Source organism: Ovis canadensis, chromosome 22, assembly GCF_042477335.2.
Source record: "Ovis canadensis isolate MfBH-ARS-UI-01 breed Bighorn chromosome 22, ARS-UI_OviCan_v2, whole genome shotgun sequence".
Lineage (NCBI taxonomy): Eukaryota > Metazoa > Chordata > Mammalia > Artiodactyla > Bovidae > Ovis > Ovis canadensis.
Genome location: NC_091266.1, coordinates 54797958 through 54816564, shown reverse-complemented (window position 1 = coordinate 54816564; position 18607 = coordinate 54797958). Strand labels below are relative to the sequence as shown.

The following is an 18607-nucleotide window of genomic DNA, read 5'->3' as shown; positions in this document are numbered from 1 at the left end:
AAGGTTAAGACCTTTGCCCAAGGTCACCAGCAAGCGGCAGAGACGGGATTTATCCCAGGCTAGGTGGGTCTAGAGTGAAGCTGGTTGGAAGTGGTGGGTGTCTGGACCACCTGTGTGGGCTCCCCTCTTTCACCGCCATCTCCCAGGAGGCCCCTGAGATGTGACCTTAGCTGTGGGCTGAGCTGGAACTTACACAGAAGATGCTACAGCTCAGGGTGGTGAGCCACTCGTCTCAGTGGTGGTGGCTGGTGGGGGAGTGTTATTGCAGAGGGTTGGGGGTCAGCTGGGAAAGCTTCTGAGGGGAGGGTCAGAGGCAAAGCAGAATGTGGCCTCAGACCTCCCACCCCTCCTGGGCCCTCCTGCCTGGGCCCTCCCCACTCCTGAGCAGACGGGAGGGGCTTCCGGGGGTCTGGGGGCGGCTCAGCTGCGCGTGAAGTCCCAGCACTGTCATTCCTTGGAACTGGCGGGCAGGAGAGCTCTGGGGGCGCCGCCTAAACTCAAAGCTCGGAGGGGAGTTAACAGCTGGTGATGACGCGCTTGGTTTAACGACCACGGGTTTAAATTCAGTCTCTGGCCCGATGACGTGAAGAGACGAAGCGATTCCAACCAAACCCCCTCTCGAGTGACTCTGGGGAACGACACCTTCTGCCAGTAAGAAGGGAATAAGAAGCTGTCGGCAGCTTTAAGCTGGGAACGTAAAAACCCAAACCTGCTGGGAGGGTGGGCCGTGCCACTGCTCAAAGAGGCACTTGCTGTTCTAGTCACATCAGGGGGAATCTGAGGGTGTTGATCCTTCCCCGCAAACTGAGAAGGCTCTCCCCACAGGTGAGGTCTGATGCATCACGTAAGAAAAAGGGCCCTGGGGTCCCGGTGACCACAGTTTGTCCTCTGTGGCTTGAAGGCGGGAGAATTCCACATAGTTTTGGATCTCTTTCCAGGAAGCTAATCCCTGCTGGTCCCAGGAGGCCTGTGAGGTAGGCTGGAGAAGGGAGGGGTGTTTCCTGCAGGCCAGGTGGGCTCTGGAGAAGAATGTCCCCCTCACTGCCCTGAGGGCTCAGGAATGCCTCGAGAGCTCTGGCGGGCAGGGCTGTGGCTCTCTCCAGCAGGACTGCCCCTCTGGGATGGAGCTGAGGGTCAGGATGGAGTGGAAGGATTGGGGTCATTCTCCTCCATGTCACAGATGTTCCCTTAATTTCTAACCAAACAGTAAAGACCGCGAGGCCCTCGGATATTTGTGGGGCTGAAAGCAGCCTGGAGAAGGGGTGTTGGTGGAGGCCGCTGGCGCCTGGGACCCCCACGGGCCAGCAGTGTTGGAGGTGACACTTTATTTCTTTGGTCACAGGGTGATCTCCTCACGGGGTCCCAGCCTGCAGGTTCCGACTTTACACAAGAGTGTGCATGTAGGCACCAAGTGAAGTGTGAAATTTGCTCAGTCGTGTCCGACTCTTTGTGACCCCATGGACTATATGGTCCATGGAATTCTCCATGAATACTGGAGTGGGTAGCCTTTTCCTTCTCCAGGGCATCTTCCCAACCCCGGGATTGAACCCAGGTCTCCCACATTGCAGGTGGATTCTTTTCAAGCTGAGCCACCAGGGAAGCCCAGGAATACTGGAGTGGGTAGCCTATCCCTTCTCTAGGGGATCTTCTCAACCCAGGGGTCAGATCCAGGGACAAAGGGTCCTTTGAAATGTGTGCTGGTATGGCTTGGGGGGACTGGGGGAGGGTCTGGGAACTGGTGGCCCCGCTGTGAACGCTGGGCCTCCCAAAGGTCTAGGGCAGCTGCAGCCCATGGCTGGCCAACCCTGACATGAGCGGTCTGCAGACCTGCCAGAAGTCCACCGTGCTGGCCATCAGGACGAGTCCCGGGCGCCCCTTAGGAGAGCATCTCCACGGCCAACTCCAGATGGCTTAAAACACAGTTTGCACCTCAGGGACACAGCTGTGCACACTCAGGCTTTCGGACCACCAAGCTCTCCCCTCCAGCCTGGTGGGAAAGGACTTGGTTCCTAGAGGAGCCTCAGGCTGCAGGGCCACCTGTCCTGCCCCCCGAGTCACACATGGAGCAAGAAAACATCCGCACCTCTTTGCCCAAGACGCTTCCCAGGCTCTTCTCCCTTGAGGCAGGGAATAGATGGGGCATTCAAGCTCAGGTGTGCCTTATCCACTGTCTGTGGGTAGAAGCCCCCCATCACCAGAGGAAAATAACCTGCTCCACCCCTCCCTGTGGAATGTAAAATCAACCCTGAATTCAGTACCACTTGGGGCTGCAGTTGGACGGGGCCAGTGGCCGGCAGGCCCAGCGGGTCGGGCAGACTCTGTACACTCGCCCCTTTGTACCTCCAGCCCCGCGACAGCCCAGACGCACTCCCGCCTGTTCTTGACGCCTAGGCCACAGGTCCTGGGCTTCCTGCTGTGTGTGTTACCAAAACACACTTTTGAGGCGACAAGAGGGGAGGGCTGTCCAAGGGTTTTCTGGATACCACAGCACCTTGAGAAGAGCCCGTTGCGTCGTTCCAAACATGAATGGTGCAGGCCAGTTAATGGTACAGGGGCCCCGTGGGCTCTGCACCTTCACATCTCCCTAAGCCCCCTCCTCCCTTTTGGCCCCACTTCCCTGTTCTCATATGCACCCTTCGATAGCTCAGCTGGTAGAGTGGAGGACTGTAGACTTGATAAATGTGCACATCCTTAGGTTGCTGGTTCGATTCCGGCTCAAAGGAAGTTGCCTTAGTTGCTCTGGGCTTCCCTGGGGGCTCTGACAGTAAAGCGTCTGCCTGCAATACGGGAGACCCGGGTTCAATCCCTGGGTCAGGAAGATCCCCTGGAGAAGGAAATGGCAACCCACTCCAGTACTCTTGCCTGGAAAATTCCAAGGATGGAAGAGCCTCATGGGCTACAGTCCATGGGGTTGCAAAGAGTCGGACACAACTGAGCAACTTCACTTTTCCCCTATTCTCAGTGCTCTCACGCCGCCTCACTGCCCGTGGCCCTAAACTTCAACATGGGGCCTAGGCCAGACCTCTCATCCTCTCCTCCACGGACACCTCTACAACACGGAGACAGGGACGGTATAGATGACCAGCGGTGATTCAGGGCACTGGAGGCCTTAGGATTTCTAAGGAGGAGAGAGTTAGGGGCTGGTGGGGGCGGGGTGGGAGGATCTGGTTAGTTAGAAGAGCTAAGGATTTGTCCTGAAGCTGCATCTGTATAGCAATGGATTAAGCGGGAGCATGTGCTGGATTTGGGATGACATGCTAACAGGGAGGTCCCACAGAGTCGGACACGACTGAAGCGACTTAGCAGCAGCAGCTAACAGGGAGAAGGAAATGGCAACCCACTCCAGTACACTCGTCTAGAGAATTCCTTGGACAGAGGAGCCTGGTGGGCTGCTGTCCATGGGGTTGCACAGAGTTGGACACGACTGAAGCGGCTTGCATGCATGCATCGGAGAAGGAAATGGCAACCCACTCCAGTATTCTTGCCTGGAGAATCCCAGGGACAGAGGAGCCTGGTGGGCTGCCATCTATGGGGTTGCACAGAGTTGGACACGACTGAAGCTACTTAGCAGCAGCAGCAGCAGCAGCGGACTAACAGGGATTACCTGGGGTGTTTCAGGGACCGAGGTTGGAAAGGAAGGGATGGTGGTTGGGGGGAAGGCATGGGTCTGGTCTGGGCAGGAAGCCTCCATGGGTGCGTACCTCAGCCCTCGACCAGGGAAGCCTGTGTGGATCATCCACCACGCCCAAGCCTCTGCCTCCCTCAGCAACCTCCAGTGACAGGGATGGAGCCCCCGGGGCAGACCGACAGTCCCCCAGCCCCCACCCCCTATCCCCCACTGCCCATCCCCAACCCCACTCGGCCTCCACAGGTCATCCGCAGCCGGTCCACCAGGTGGCGCAATTGAGCCCCTTGATGCTGCGCTGCGCTTGCAGACACCCCAGGGCTGACCAGCCCCCCGCCCTCCCCCGCCATCACTCTCCCTCCATCCCCCAACCCCCATCAGAGGAGGAAGGCCAGCTGGCACACCTGAAATAATTACCCGGTGATTCATCTCAGACCTGAGGAGGGCGGCCTTTGCAGTAAGAATTTAGGGGAAAAGTGAGAGAGCCCCCTGGAGAGGGCTGGATCTTGAGGGAGACGTGGGGTTTACACGGGAGTTGGGGGGAGCCCAAAGGTCAGGAGGCGGGCAAGCGGGGAGCTGTAGGGGGTGCTGCTCACGGGGAGGAGGGCTCATCCAGATAGAGCTAAATAAGGGCGACGGCTGGCACGGTCATGTCTTGCCAGGCTGGTTCTCACAGACGGCTGAGTCATCAGGCCAAGGGTGGAACCGTAAGGGCGGGGGAGGGTGTGTGTGTGTGTGTGTGTGTGTGTGTGTGTGTGTATGTGTGTGTGTGTGTGTGTGTGGCGGGGGCCTGCTACCCCTGCTCTCCCCGGGGCTGGCGCCGCTGCTGCCCTCTGCTCCTAGGTGATCAGCGGAAGGAAGGGACCTCATTTCCTGCATCAGAGAGAAACTGCGATGTCTGAGGGCCTTGTTGCCGAAGCATCCAAGTTCTTCATGTCAAGAGGTCAGAGTGGAGATGGCATCCACCTTATGTGGCCGGTGTCCCTGGGGGTGCTGAGGGATGGAGGCATGGCCGGGGCCAGAAACCACCCTCCAATGCCTCCTCCGCAGCCGCCAAGAATCCCGAAGCGAGCACCTCTCCTGTCATCCTTGGAGTCTCCAGGAAATACACGCCCAACACTTGTTTAGAGATCCAGGAGCCCAGAGGATACAGCAGGAGGGGGAGAACACAGAGGGCTCTCCTGGGAAGAGCCTCGGGGCTTCACTGATGTAACCCCATTCGTGGCACAGATGGAAAAACGGAGATGAGACCCCTCTGATTCACGGCGCTGGCCAGGGAGAGCACCCCAACAGTGGAGGGGCTCCATAGCGGGCAGAGTTCGGGCCGGTGGATCTGAGCTGGATGGGCTCTAACCAGGTGTCCTGAGCCACTCGAGGGAAGGAACACAGCCTCTGCCTTGCTGTCCCCACTCAAAACCAGCTTGTCCCCACTTCACAGACAGGGACAGGCACACACAGCAATCTCAGCCCTGGTATGTTTCAAGAATTCTCTTCTTTTGCCTGGACTAACTAGTATTAGGCACTCACAAGCCTCTGCAACCACCTGCTCGTACGTGGATACAACAGCCCCTAAGAGAGTTTTTCCACCTCACACAGCAGAGATGAGCCCCACTGCCAACAGACCAAGTTCAGAGCCTTCTTGATCTAGTCCCAAAGGCCTTCCTCAACCTGCCTCTCCATCATGCCCTCTGCTCCCACTGCACACTCATTTCCTGGGTAAACTCTGGCTTTCCAGCCACCAGGCCTTTGCTATTCTCATGGAAGGAGCCCTTGCCACCCATCATGGCTCATTGTCCATACACTACGCAGTCTTCAGGACCTTTTCCCAATGCAACCTCATCCAAAACGATTCTTTGAGTCCGCAGGGCCTTCCACACAATCCCACCTCCCACTGACAACATTCATCATCGTTGCGATTTCTTGAGCACCTATTATGTTAAGTCCTAGGAACTTTCCATGGGGTATCTTTTTTAATCTCTCAAAGTGGGTTTTACGGTTATTTAACCTGTATGAAGAATACATCATGTGACATGCTGGGCTGAATGAAGCACAAACTGGAATCAAGATTGCAAGGAGAAATATCAATAACCTCAGATATGCAGGTCAGGAAGCAACAGTTAGAACTGGACATGGAACAACAGACTGGTTCCAAATAGGAAAAGGAGTACATCAAGGCTGTATATTGTCACCCTGCTTGTTTAACTTATATGCAGAGTACATCATGAGAAACACTGGGCTGCAAGAAGGACAAGCTGGAATCAAGATTGCTGGGAGAAATCTCAATAACCTCAGATATGCAGATGACACCATCCTTATGGCAGAAAGTGAAGAGGAACTAAAGAGCCTCTTGAAAGTGAAAGAGGAGAGTGAAAAAGTTGGCTTAAAGCTCAACATTCAGAAAACAAAGATCATGGCATCTGGTCCCATCATTTCATGGGAAATAGATGGGGAAACAGTGGAAACAGTGTTAGACTTTATTTTTGGGGGCTCCAAAAATCACTGCAGATGGTGATTGCAGCCATAAAATTAAAAGATGCTTACTCCTTGGAAGGAAAGTTATGACCAACCTAGACAGCATATTAAAAAGCAGAGACATTACTTTGCCAACAAAGGTCCATCTAGTCAAGGCTATGGTTTTTCCAGTGGTCATGTATGGATGTGAGAGTTGGACTGTGAAGACAGCTGAGTGCTGAAGAATTGATGCTTTTGAAGTATGGTGTTGGAGAAGACTCTTGAGAGTCCCTTGGACTGTAAGGAGATCCAACCAGTCCATTCTAAAGGAGATCAGTCCTGGGTGTTCTTTGGAAGGAATGATGCTAAAGCTGAAACTCCATTACTCTGGCTACCTCATGCAAAGAGCTGACTCATTGGAAAAGACTTTGATGCTGGGAGGGATTAGGGGCAGGAGGAGAAGGGGATGACAGACGATGAGATGGTTGGATGGTATTGCCAACGCAATGAACGTGAGTTTGAGTAGGCTCCAAGAGTTGGTGATGAACAGGGAGTCCTGGGATGCCGCAGTCCATGGCGTTGCAAAGAGTCAGACATGACTGAACAGCTGAACAACTACAACAAAAGTTTTATCATGTCCATCTGATAGATGCAGAAATAGGCCCCGAGAAGTTAAGTTACTTGCCCAAGATCACACAGCTAGCATGGGAGCAGAGACAAGATTCAAACCTAGGCAGTCTGGTCAGAGAGCCTTATCCCTGAGCTCTACAGGTCCTCCAAGGATGCCATGGTCTTTCTCAAATAGTGAGTGGGGATGTGACTCTGCCTTGGAGAGCAAGCCTTCTTTGGAGGCTGGTGGAGCTGGATAATGAGGTGCAGTGGACGTTGTGTGTTTTGGTGAGCAATGTTTATATTGCACTGTTGTGTACACACACACACACACACACACACACACACACTCTCTCAGGCTAATGGCGAGCATATGCTTCGCTTCACTATATGAAAACATCCCTCCAAGGAGCTCCCTGCTCATTAGCAGCAGTTCCATCAGTGAGCAAAAGGTCAGCCCAGGAGACTGTCCGCTCTATTTCCAGACGCAAGCACTTAGGGCTTAATGATGTGTATATTTTCATATGTGGGCAGTTGACATTCCCCATGTAAACTGTTTGCAATTTCTCAATGTGGACAGACCTGGTTTTCAGGAAAAGCTGAGCAAGAGAGGCAAGACACTCTGGAAGACAGGAGTCTCAGCGGGTCCCCTTCCTTCCAAACAGGTGGCTTCTGGCGGGGGGGTGGTGGGTGGGTGTTGCCTGTCCCACCCATACCAGGTTGGAGGCAACTGTTTGTTGGAGGGCCAACTCACTTCTCCTCCAGGACAGGAACCAGGGAGGGGCACTCCCACAGCCATACCCTGGCCGCCCCTTGACCCTTGATGAAGAGATCTGCGTCAATGGTGGGAAGCTCTGCACACAGGGCTGCCCAGGCCCAGCCGTGGGCGGGGGCAGGGGTGGGAATCACCCTCTAGCAGAGCCAGGGTCATAGGCATCGTGGGCGCCTAAGGAGAGGGGCTGGCTGATAGCCACTGGCCCCTCCAGGTGACTTCTCCCACAAATTCATACTTCCCATCACTTCCCAGAACGATGCCCTAGGCGGGGCTCGTGGATGCTGAGCCTTAGGGAGCTCTTCAAGGGGCAGAAATGTTGTTTATTCCTGCCTCATCTGAACTTGAGTAAGCACTTGGCGAGCGGCTAGGACTCTACATGCCCGTAGACGGAACAGTTCATAAACAGATGACCTGAGGTTCAAATCCAGGCCTGTGCAGCTCCAAAACCTGCCATCTCTCCACTCTGCTTTGCTGAAATGAACTTACAATGTGCACTGAACAGTCAGTGCTTGATACATTTGTTCACCAAATGTGTATGCACATGTTCATTCAAAGAAGAAATGCCTTCATGAGGTCATCTGGTCTACCTCCTGCCTTTGAGCCAACTGGGTCAGTCAGTTCTTTGGGATTTTCTTAGTTACAACCAGTTGGAGTGTTTGTTTGGGGTGGAAACTGTGGACTGGAGGCTTGAGGGTGGCTGGGGGTGGGGAAACTGGAACTGCCTTGGGAGAAGCACCCTGGGGCCATGGGTTCCTGAGCCCATGAAGAGCCATATCTCTCTGACGGTTTCATTTAACCGTATCCCCCCCGCCCCCACTTCCAGTAAATTCCTCCTTTGAACAACTGGGAGATAAGTATCTGCCACCTGCCACCAATACTCCAGGCAAATTCACCATCTGTAAAATCAGGAGCTGGGCCTGGTGGTGAGGAGGACCCTCCAAAGTCTCCCCCTCCCCTCCCTCTTCTCTCCCCCCACTCAAGTTGGCTGGTTCCAAGTTCCATAAAAACTAACTTAGCCCAGCCTGCCTGACACTAGGAACAGGAATTGGGTGAAGAAAGCAGGACGGGAAGGAGGTGGGCAAAGCAGGGCCCAGTCCAACCCCCAAATCCTGGCTGCAAGTGAAACCTGCTTGTACAATCACAACCGGCAGACAACGGAGCGCATTTGCCGATCGGCAGCCTTGGACAACGTTTCACTCCAGGGTTGATTTAAGGTCTGGCTGACAGGAAGAGAAAGCCCCATTCTTCTTCCTCTTAATCAAAACCTTCAGTGCCGTGTGGGGAAGCCAGGGGCCGCAGAACCTGGGTCCATCTGGAATAGTTCGTCTTCCACACCTGCCAGGCAGCAGGCACAAACCAACGAGCCCCAGACAAGAACAGAACCAAAGGGAAAGGCAGAGTTTGGTTATCTTGGTCGTTGGGAAAGTGAACCAGCCCAGCCAAGCGCTCTCAAGCAAAGGGGCTGTGAGACTATGGCTCCCGGGCCTGACTAGACCAGACTCCATCCTGTGGCTCTCGGCCCAGACACGAGCTCCTCCCTGGGTGTCCACGTGGGCAAAGAGGCTGCTGGACCATGTGGCCTGAGCACCATGCCAGATACAGCCCCTGAGGGAAGAGACACATGCTGGATAGGCAGCTGGTGGCTGGAGGTCCTTGGGGTAGACACTGGGAAAATGACAAGTCTCACAGCTCCTCTCTCACGCTCTAAGGAGAGGTGAGGCTTGCTGCTGACCATTAGGGAGGCGTGGTCTCCATTCAGAAGTAATTCACCCCAAAGCAGAGGGAGCTGAAGCTCTGGGGCCCCTTACTTGCAGTCCAGGGAGCAACCAAGTGTTCTCTGTGGGAGAGGAAGCAAGTCTGCACAAGCATTTCTGGGAAATGGAGGTCTCAGGTGACAAGCACCGAATCCCCAAGGCTGTAGGTGTCCGTTGTGATTTCTTTTCTCCTTCTCAGGAGATACTCACTTTGGAACCTAATGTTCTGTTCTTTCTTCTTAAAGACTTTTCCTCAATGTTATTTAAGCTTCAGCTGCCACAAAACCTGGATCTTCCTTTGTCTCTGACAGACGGCACTCAGTCTTGAAGGAAACTTCTCCAGAGGGGCACCCGGGGATCCACCTCCAGCCTGACCGCTACTCTGCGCTTTTATCTTTCTGTGATAAACAGCCAAAGACCCAGAGGGCCTCACAGGGCTCTCTGGAGCTTCTTGTGGCTGGAGAAGTTTAGGAAGGCCGTTGCTTTGACACTGTGGTAGGAAGCAGCCCAGTGTCCTTTGTAAGGCCCATGGTTCCATTATGACGCAGACAGAATATGTGGCCACCCTGGCAATCTCCTTAAGTCTTTGGGCAAAGATCTCTTATACCAATTCAGGGCCGACCCTGGGTTTAGCTGGTTACTCTGCCAGGAAGATACTGGGGGGGACAGGAGCTGCCTTTGTGAGCAGACTTAAGAGGTGCTTGGTGCTGTGGAAGATACAAGTCAGGAAGCAAGGAGCCCGCTGTTTCTCCTGCAAGGGTCTGAGCTGACACCGTCCATCAGTTACAACAGGTTCCCTGAGTGTCTGTTCTGTGCCCAGGTCATGAGCCGCACCCCAAAGACCTCATAAACCGACTCACTTGGCCAATGGTAGGAGTTCAAGGCTGGTGGGGAGTGGGGGTGGCCAAGTGTGGTGTGGGCGCTCAGCCCCTAGAAGGACGAGCTCAGAGAGGTGACCTCATGGCCAAGGTGAGGTCTTATCAAGGCTCAGAGGATGAAGGGGACGTGGCCGGACAATGAGAAGACCAGCACTCTGAAAGAATCCCGACTCTAACCCTAACACTTCCCAGGTAGAGCTAGTGGTGAAGAACCTGCCTGATCCCTGGGTCAGGCAGATCCCCTGGAGAAGGGCATGGCAATCCACTCCAGTATTCTTGCCTGGTGGGCTACAGTCCATAGCGTCGCAAAGAGTCGAACACGACTGAAGTGACTTAGCACACACACAACCCTAACCCCATGGCCAAATCAGTACTTTTCTGGACAAATTTAAGATGGCAAAGAGCAGGCTCACAGAGACTATCCACTGGTGAAGGGCTACTGGGTCAGGAAGTCCTCTGAACAAGTATGCCCTGCATGGGGTCCCAGCCCTTTCAGAGGGTGCCCCTGCTGACCTGGCCACCCCACGTCACAAAGGGTCGCATTCTCTGTGTCAGCGAAGTGGTGAAACACAGCCCTCACCCTCCAAGGAGGGAAAAGCAGACTGGGAAGTAAAGCATGTTGTCCCTTGCATCCTTTGCTGTTTTTAAGTGGCTTCGCAGAAATCAGGATGAAGGATGTTTTAGAGGTCAGGAAGTGAGAGCATTTTTAAACACTGGTAGAATTTAGCCAGAGGCCCTGAGAGCTGGGCAACTTTAATGAGAAAGAAAGGAAAACACACAAGTGGCCCTGACCCAGACCTTGACTTTTTTACGTCAAAAGCAAAAACGGATAATTAACAAAACGAAATGTGCCTGGACGTTGGAGCGGGAGGCCAGCCGGGCTCTGTCAACTTGATAATCCCCGGTCAAGAACTGCGGGCCCAGAGCTCGCATTGGGAGATGACTTGGTGTTTACACAGGCTGAGGGCTGGCGCTCAGGACCCAGAGAAGCAGGCTTTTTCCTGGCGAGGGGCTTGGATCCGGCCAACTCCGCTCTAGGTCAGGATGGTCACGTGCAGGTAATTCACAGTTAGGGCCCAGGTCCGATGGGGCCGGGGTGCAGAAGCTCACACCCCGGGGTGTCTCTCATTCCTTGCGTGTGAGCGGAGAGGGCACAGTGAGTCAGTGTTCCATCTTCCAGGTCACCCTCCAGTCCACAGACTCCAGACCGGCTTCAGTGTGAAGCTGTGCTGCAAATACCTTGGCCCAGGAAGACATTTCTCCCATGAAGATTTCATTCCAGGCAGCTCGGGAGTGAAGGAGGGCAGGCATCTTTCAAGATCCTGGGAAACTTGACTGAAACCCCCAGGATGTCATTTCTCTGCCCAAGACCCAGGGTCAGAGACCAGTGTCTGCCCATCCAGGGCAGTGCTGAGGGTGGGGAGGTTGTCCTCAGGAAGCCTGAGGCTGGCTTCACTGTATCCAGCCACTCTCTAAAGAGGAGTTCTGGGAAGGAAATAGCACACACACACACACACACACACACACGCAGAGGAACGGGGTTCAGAGGCAGAACCGGCTCCACCAGCATCAAAGGAGACTCCCATTTTCTGCCCTGGAAGGTCACAAGGAAGGAAGAGGAACTTGGACAGGCGTGCCCTGGCCTGCTGTGAGGAGCCCCGAGATGTCAGGCTGAAGACAGAGAGGGCGTGTTTTCCAGGGAAGTTAGCAGGGAGAAATAAATATGTCTATCTGAGGGATCCAACCAGTCCATCCTAAAGGAGATTAGTCCTGGGTGTTCACTGGAAGGACTGAAGTTGAAGCTGAAACTCCAATACTTTGGCCACCTGATGCAAACAGCTGACTCATTTGAAAAGATCCTGATGCTGGGAAAGATTGGGGGCAGGAGGAGAAGGGGACGACAGAGGATGAGATGGTTGGAAGGCGTCACTGACTCAATGGACATGAGTTTGAGTGGACTCCAGGAGTTGGTGATGGGAGGCCTGGCGTGCTGCGCTTCATGGGGTAGCAAAGAGTTGGACACAACTGAGCAACTGAACTGAGGGACAATTACACAGTCGTTGAAAATGCTGTGCAGAGAGTCTGGGACATGAGAAAATGCTAATGACACAGCATAAAGGCTGGGCATCAAGAAGTGGATCACACACAGGAGGGTCCAGCCGATCCACACAGCCCTCAGCCCACCTGCCACCCCCACCCCAACTAGCTCCTTCATGAAGCAGCTCGAAAGATGCCTTTGGTCAACCTCTGATAAGACGACACAGTGGAAAGGAAAGCAACCAGGTTCTAGAACCAGACAGACTGGGGTAACATCTCATCATCACTCTTTCTCTGTTCTTTTTCTTTACTTGTGGTCAAATAGACATAGCAGAGAGATTGCCATTTTAACCATTTAGTGGCATTAACTGCAGTCATAACGTTGACTATTACCACCATCTTTTCTCAAATTTTCTTATCATCCCAAACAAAAACTCTATAGCCATTAAGCAATAACTCCCCATCCCTTCCCCTGAAACTCTGGTAAGCTTTAGTTTTGTCTCAATGAATTTGCCTATACTGGACATTTCATGTAAGTGGAATCATACAAATGTGGCCCTTTTTGTCTGATTTCTTTCACTTGGGCTTCCCATGTGGCTCAGCTGGTAAAGAATCTGCCTGCAATGCAGGAGACCTGGGTTTGATCTCTGGGTTGGGAAGATCCCCTGAAGAAAGGAAAGGCTAGGCACTCAAGGCTATTCTGGCCTAGAGAATTCCATGGATCATATAGTCCATGGGGTCTCAAAGAGTTGGACATGACTGAGCGGCTTTCACTCCTTCATTTCACTTCTTTCACTTAGCCTAATGTTTTCAAGATTCTTTCATGCTCTAGCAGGTATCAGGACTTCATGCCTATTTATGGCTGAATAATATTCCATTGTATGACAGACCTCATTTTGCTTATCCATTCATCCGCTGATGGACACGGCTTGTTTCTACTTTTCAACAATTGTGAATAACGCTGTTAATGGATATTTGCATACAGGTATCTGTGTCGGTCCCTGTTTTTAATTCTCCCAGCTTTTACTCTTAATGAAGCCCTTTTTCCAAGGTAAAACAGGGACAATTGTGTCTACTACCCAGGACTATCATGAAGACAGCATGCGATAAAGGTATAAAACACACAGCATACAGTAAGTGCTAAAACAATGTTACTTAGGGCTTCCCTGGTGGTCCAGTGGTTAAGACATTGCCTACCAGTGTAGAAGGTGGGGGTTTGATCCCTGGCTGGACATGCCCCACGGTCAAAAAACCAAAGCATAAAACAGAAGTAATATTGTAACAAATTCAATAAAGACTTTAAAAATTGTCTACATTAAAAAAAAATCTGGAAAAAAAGGTTTTCAAAGAAATAAAATAATGTTACTTTGCCCCGCCTCCCTCATTAATATCCACCCTTAGTAAAGGAGTGTGAGAGGGTTAGATTCAGTGATACCCTCAAGGGCTGTGCTGTGCTAAGTTACTTCAGTCGTGTGACCCTAAGGACTGTAGCCGACCAGGTTCCTCTGTCCATGGGATACTCCAGGCAAGAATACTGGAGTGGGTTGCTATGCCCTCCTCCAGGGGGTCTTCCTGAACCAGGGATCGAACCCACAACTCTTTCATCTCCTGCACTGGTGGGCAGGGTGTTTACCACTAGCACTACCTGGGAAGCTACCTATACTTAAACGGTGGCCTTCTCAGTTTTGCACAGCATTTAGACAAGTACTGATCCAAAGAATGAGAGTCTCACGGGAATTCAGGCTCCACTGCAGGCCAGCTAGGGTGGGAGGTGGGAAAAGAAGCCAGGAAGCTTTCCTTTTTGTGCCTCTGTACCACCCTTCTAGCACGGGCGAGTGGGAAGCCCGGTGAGGGATGTTCCAGTTTCCTCCTCCAGCTATATGACCCTCAGGGACCCGGCTCCTCTTGGGCCTCAGTTCCCTCATCTAGGGAATGAGGAGTCTGGCTTAGCCCAGTAGTTTTCAAAAACTGGGTTCCAAAGAGTCCTAAGTGTTCTTCTAAAAGCCAGGGCCCAGGATGGAGAAGACAGCCAAAGGCCTGCTCAATCACAGCAGATCCATGCATCTTTGCATCAGGAAGTCTGCGGCCAGGCCCTGGACTGGGGGGCCTCTGAGATCCCCAGGAGCTGGAGCATACTCTAGGCGGTGTCGTCTCTTTCCGTTTGGGGTGAACTGACAGAATGGTCCCTGAGAGTGGGCTATAAGGGTCATCTCCCAGCATACCAGGACTCCTGGAGGCCCAGATCTTTATTCTGAGTATGGCTCAGCAGCAGGGGCCCTCCGTAGGGAGCAATGTAGTGCTGGGGGCTGCAGAAACTTGTAATGACCCAGGAGCCCTGATGCTCTTCAAAACAGCGCCCTAGCTCCCTGCTCACTAATAGTTCTTCAATCAAGAGGAAGTGTGAGTGGAGCCCAAGGAAGGGAGCCAGGTTGGGTTCTTAGGAGAGCAGGATAGGGAAGGGTCAAGAGCATAGACCCTGAAGTCTCGGCTTCCTTCATGTCAGCTGTGTGACCTTGAGCGAGTTACTTAATCTCTCTGTGTCTTCATCTCCTCATCTTTAAAATGGAGGATTAAGTGAGTTATTTAAAGCTCTAAGAACAGTGTTTGGCTCACAGTAAGAGCCGTTCCCAGGAAGTTCCTTTCTCAAGTTTTCTTCTCAATCTTCTTCCACCCTTGAGGCTTTCTGCAGTGCTGAGGTAAGAAGTGGGAAAACCCAGGATGCAGCTGGCCACCTGGTCAGGCCCTGCCCAGGAGGGGTTCAAGCAGAGGTGAATCCTGAGCTGACCAGATTCACTGACAACAGAATGGAGACGCTGATCTGGGTGCTTGAGAAGCAGACAAGAGTCAAGTGATCTTAGCAGAGACGAAAAGCTGGCTCCAAGGCCGGGCTCAGAGCTCAAACCCCATGGAAGACATGGCAGGCACTAGGAAGGGAGGCTTTAGCCAAACCTGCCCATATTCCGTGGCCTTGGTTGCCCCGGAGACCAAGCTTTGGTTAGATGGTTAGGCCAATTCTGAGCCAGCTCCTTGAGGCCCCAGACCCCAGGAAGGGAGATTCAAGAGTGACCCCCACTCCTAGTCCAGTGCCCTTTGCTTTAGGTTATGCTATCTCTAGCAACAACAAGCCAGCATTTATCAAATGCATCGCAGTTAGGAGGCAGACAGCCCAGCATTTTCTAAAGGTGATGAAGTGATCTTAGCCTGGAGGTGCAAGGACACAATTAAATAACGTTGAATCACTCAATGGAAAAAGTATTCCCCTTTCAGTTTTCCTTCAAGTTTTCCATCATCAAGAAGAAAGTCTCAGTATGATGATACTTGCTATCTTGCTAACTTGTCTCTAATACTCGCTACTTTCCCTTCAAAACAAAGAGAAAGGAGGCTCAGAGCCTTAGATGAGCAAAATAGCATCCATCTAGGATGTAATGTCAAATTTTCCTGTTATCTTTATGTACAACAAATCAATACTGGCTTTCCAGGCAATTCCAGATACCAAGTTTCCTTTTGAAACATTTAAGTTAAAAGATGAGTTGATTTAAAGACAAAGGAGCCCACTTGAGCGCCACTGCTATCATCCCCATACTCAGATGGGGAAACTGGGGCTCCAAGGATGCCCAGCTGGAAAGTGGCAGAATGGGGTTCCATGTGCCCCTGAGGACAAAGGTTGAAGCCTCTGACGGCCCCAGAGGCGGAGGAGCTGTCCCCTACCAGGAAGCCAGCCTGCTTGCACTAGCTGGGATCCCATGCCGCTGCCTGGATGGGGTAGGAGGAGGCGCCAGTGAAGTGAGGCTGTGAGCAGGGGGGCCAGAGAAAGAGGAACTTGGAGTGATTATTATTTCCTTTCATTCAAGCTCCTTACTTTATAAAAGGTGGATGTTTTCCGGAGAGCCAAACAAGCACTAGGAATACATTTCTTTTGTGCAGCAACTCAGGCTGATGGGTAATTTCCCCCTTAACAAGAACAAACTGCCCTGCTTAGCCTATCATTGTTCACAGAGACAAAGAGGCCTGCATCTGCGGGCCTTGCCAGCGGACCTCCCGCGAGAAATGCCCTCTAAGCAGCGCCTGCTCCAGGGCTTTCCCAGCATCCCACAGAGGATGCCAAGCTGGTTCGCGTCAGAAGCCTGTCCCAGCCCACCTGCCCACTTCATTTGTCGGAAGAAGCCCACGCAGGGTCCTTTCCACAGGACCCTCTGCCAGGTCTGAGTTTCCCTTGGAATCCATAGATACTTTCTAGCAAAACCACACTGAAACTGGGTGCCACCTGCCTGGCCTTAGTGACCGGGGTGGAGCCCTGGCACAGTTGCTCATGGGCCTAATTAAAATGAACTAGAGCAAAATGTTCTACAAGCAGCATTGCTGAAGCAGGATCCTAAGGAGTTCTTTCTAAGCCCTGCCTCTGCTATTCTAAACCAACCTCTCTCAAACCTCAGGTGCCTGGTCTGTACAGTGGTTACGCTAATACCCATTTCGGGGAGTTGCTAGAAAGATCCAAGAGCAGGTGATTGCACTGCTGTACCCAGAGGGCCTAAAGAATAGCGTCATGTTGACCCAGAGCAGGGCTGGAGTGCAGGTGAAGGACCAGACCTGGTCCTGTTCTTCATAACAGGCAATGGGCTCTGAGAGATTTATGGGCCTAATGTTTCTCCATATACACCCTAATCCTCGAAAAACTGAGGCCTGGGCTTCCCAGGTAGCTCGGCGGTAAAGAATCCACCTGCCAATGTAGGAGACACGGGTTCAGTCCCTAATCTGGGAGGATAGCACATCCTGCAGAGCAACCAAACCTATGCGCCACAACTTTTGAGCCTGTGCTCTGGAGCCTGGGAGCTGAAACTATTGAGCTGCAACTACTGAAGCATCTGAACTACCGAAGCCTGCGCTCCCTAAAGCCTGCGCCCTATAAGAGAAGTCACCGCAATGAGAAGCCCGCACACCGTAACTAGAGAAAAAGTCTGCACAGCAACAAAAACAGCACAGCCAAAAATGAATAAAATTATTAGAACAGGCCTTTTTTTACAAGGACAGATAAGACAACATGAAAACAAGTCATTTAAAAGCAAGTAAGAAAAATGAATCTGAATGTTATCAAATGAAAAATCTTCATGTTTCAAAGGCCACCAGCAAGAAAGTAAAAAGACAACCCATAGAATGAGAGAAAATATTTGCAAATCATCTGATAAAGGACTTGTACCTAGAACATAAAAAGAACTCTTAGGATTCAACATTAATAAGATGAACAACCCAATTTAAAAATGGGCAAAGGATTTGAATAGACTTGTCTCCAAAGATGATATAGGAACGGCCGATAAGCACATGAAAAGGTGCTCATTAGTCAGGCTGCTGCTGCTGCTGCTGCTGCGTCGCTTCAGTCGTGTCCGACTCTGTGCGACCCCATAGACGGCAGTCCACCAGGCTCTACCGTCCCTGGGATTCTCCAGGCAGCAGCACTGGAGTGGGTTGCCATCACCTTCTCTATCATTAGTCATGAGGAAAATGCAAATCTAACCACAATGAGATACCACTTCACACCCACTAGAATTATTACAAAAACAAAGCAAAACAGAAAATACCAAGTGCTGGAGAGGATGTGGAGAGATGGGCACCTTCATAACCTGCTGGTGGGAATGTCTGCTGGTGCAGTCACTTTGAAAACAGCCTAGTCATTCCTCAACTCATGAAATATCAAGTTACCATGTGACCCAGCAATTCCACTCCTAAGTACATACCTAAGAGAAATGACAATACATGTTCATGCAAAAACTTGTGCATGGAAGGTCATAGCAGCATGATTCATAATAGCCCCAAAGTAGAAATGTCCCAAGTGTCTGTCAATTGATAAGGAGTTAAATAAAATGGGGCATATCCATAATGGAATATTATCTATCCAGCCATAAAAAGACATGAGAAATACTGATACCCACTACAACATGGATGAAACCTTGAAAGAAGTCAGACACAAAAGTCCATATATTACACAAACTTAATTATATGAAATGTCCAGGACAGGCAAATCCACAGAGACAGGAAGTAGATTAGCAGTGGCCTGGAGTGGGCGGAAAGGGAAATAGGGGGTTTCTGCTAATGGGAATGGAGTTTTTGTTGGGAGATAAATGTCCTGAAATCAGATAGTAGTGATAGTTGCACATGTGCAAAAATTTTAAAAACCACTGACCTGTGTATTTAAAAGGGTGCATTTTGTGATGTGTGAATTATATCTCCATAAGCTAGTATTTTATTTTCTGTTTTTATTTTATTTATTTTTAATTTTTGGCCATGCCACACAGCATGTGGAATCTAATTCCCCAACCAGGGATTGAACCCTCAACCCCTGCATTGGAAGCACGGGGTCTTAAACTGCTGGACCGGCAGGGAAGTCTCCATAAACTAGCATGTTTTAAATGCTGTCTATAGTGATGAATGCTGTTTAATACTCTTTTCAGGATCACTTACTATTACTTATTATTATAATTAGGAG

General features: G+C 51.5%; 1 protein-coding gene and 1 non-coding gene across 3 annotated transcripts in view; one reads left to right on the top strand and one right to left on the bottom strand.

Annotated features, from left to right (window-relative positions):
* The window catches only part of GRK5 (G protein-coupled receptor kinase 5), a 232351-nt gene that overhangs the window by 30745 nt on the left and 182999 nt on the right, over positions 1-18607 (bottom strand). The window lies entirely within an intron of this gene.
* On the top strand, positions 2634-2723 carry TRNAY-GUA (transfer RNA tyrosine (anticodon GUA)). Its single transcript is given in 2 exon segments — positions 2634-2670; positions 2688-2723. It is a non-coding gene; the product is annotated as a tRNA-Tyr (tRNA).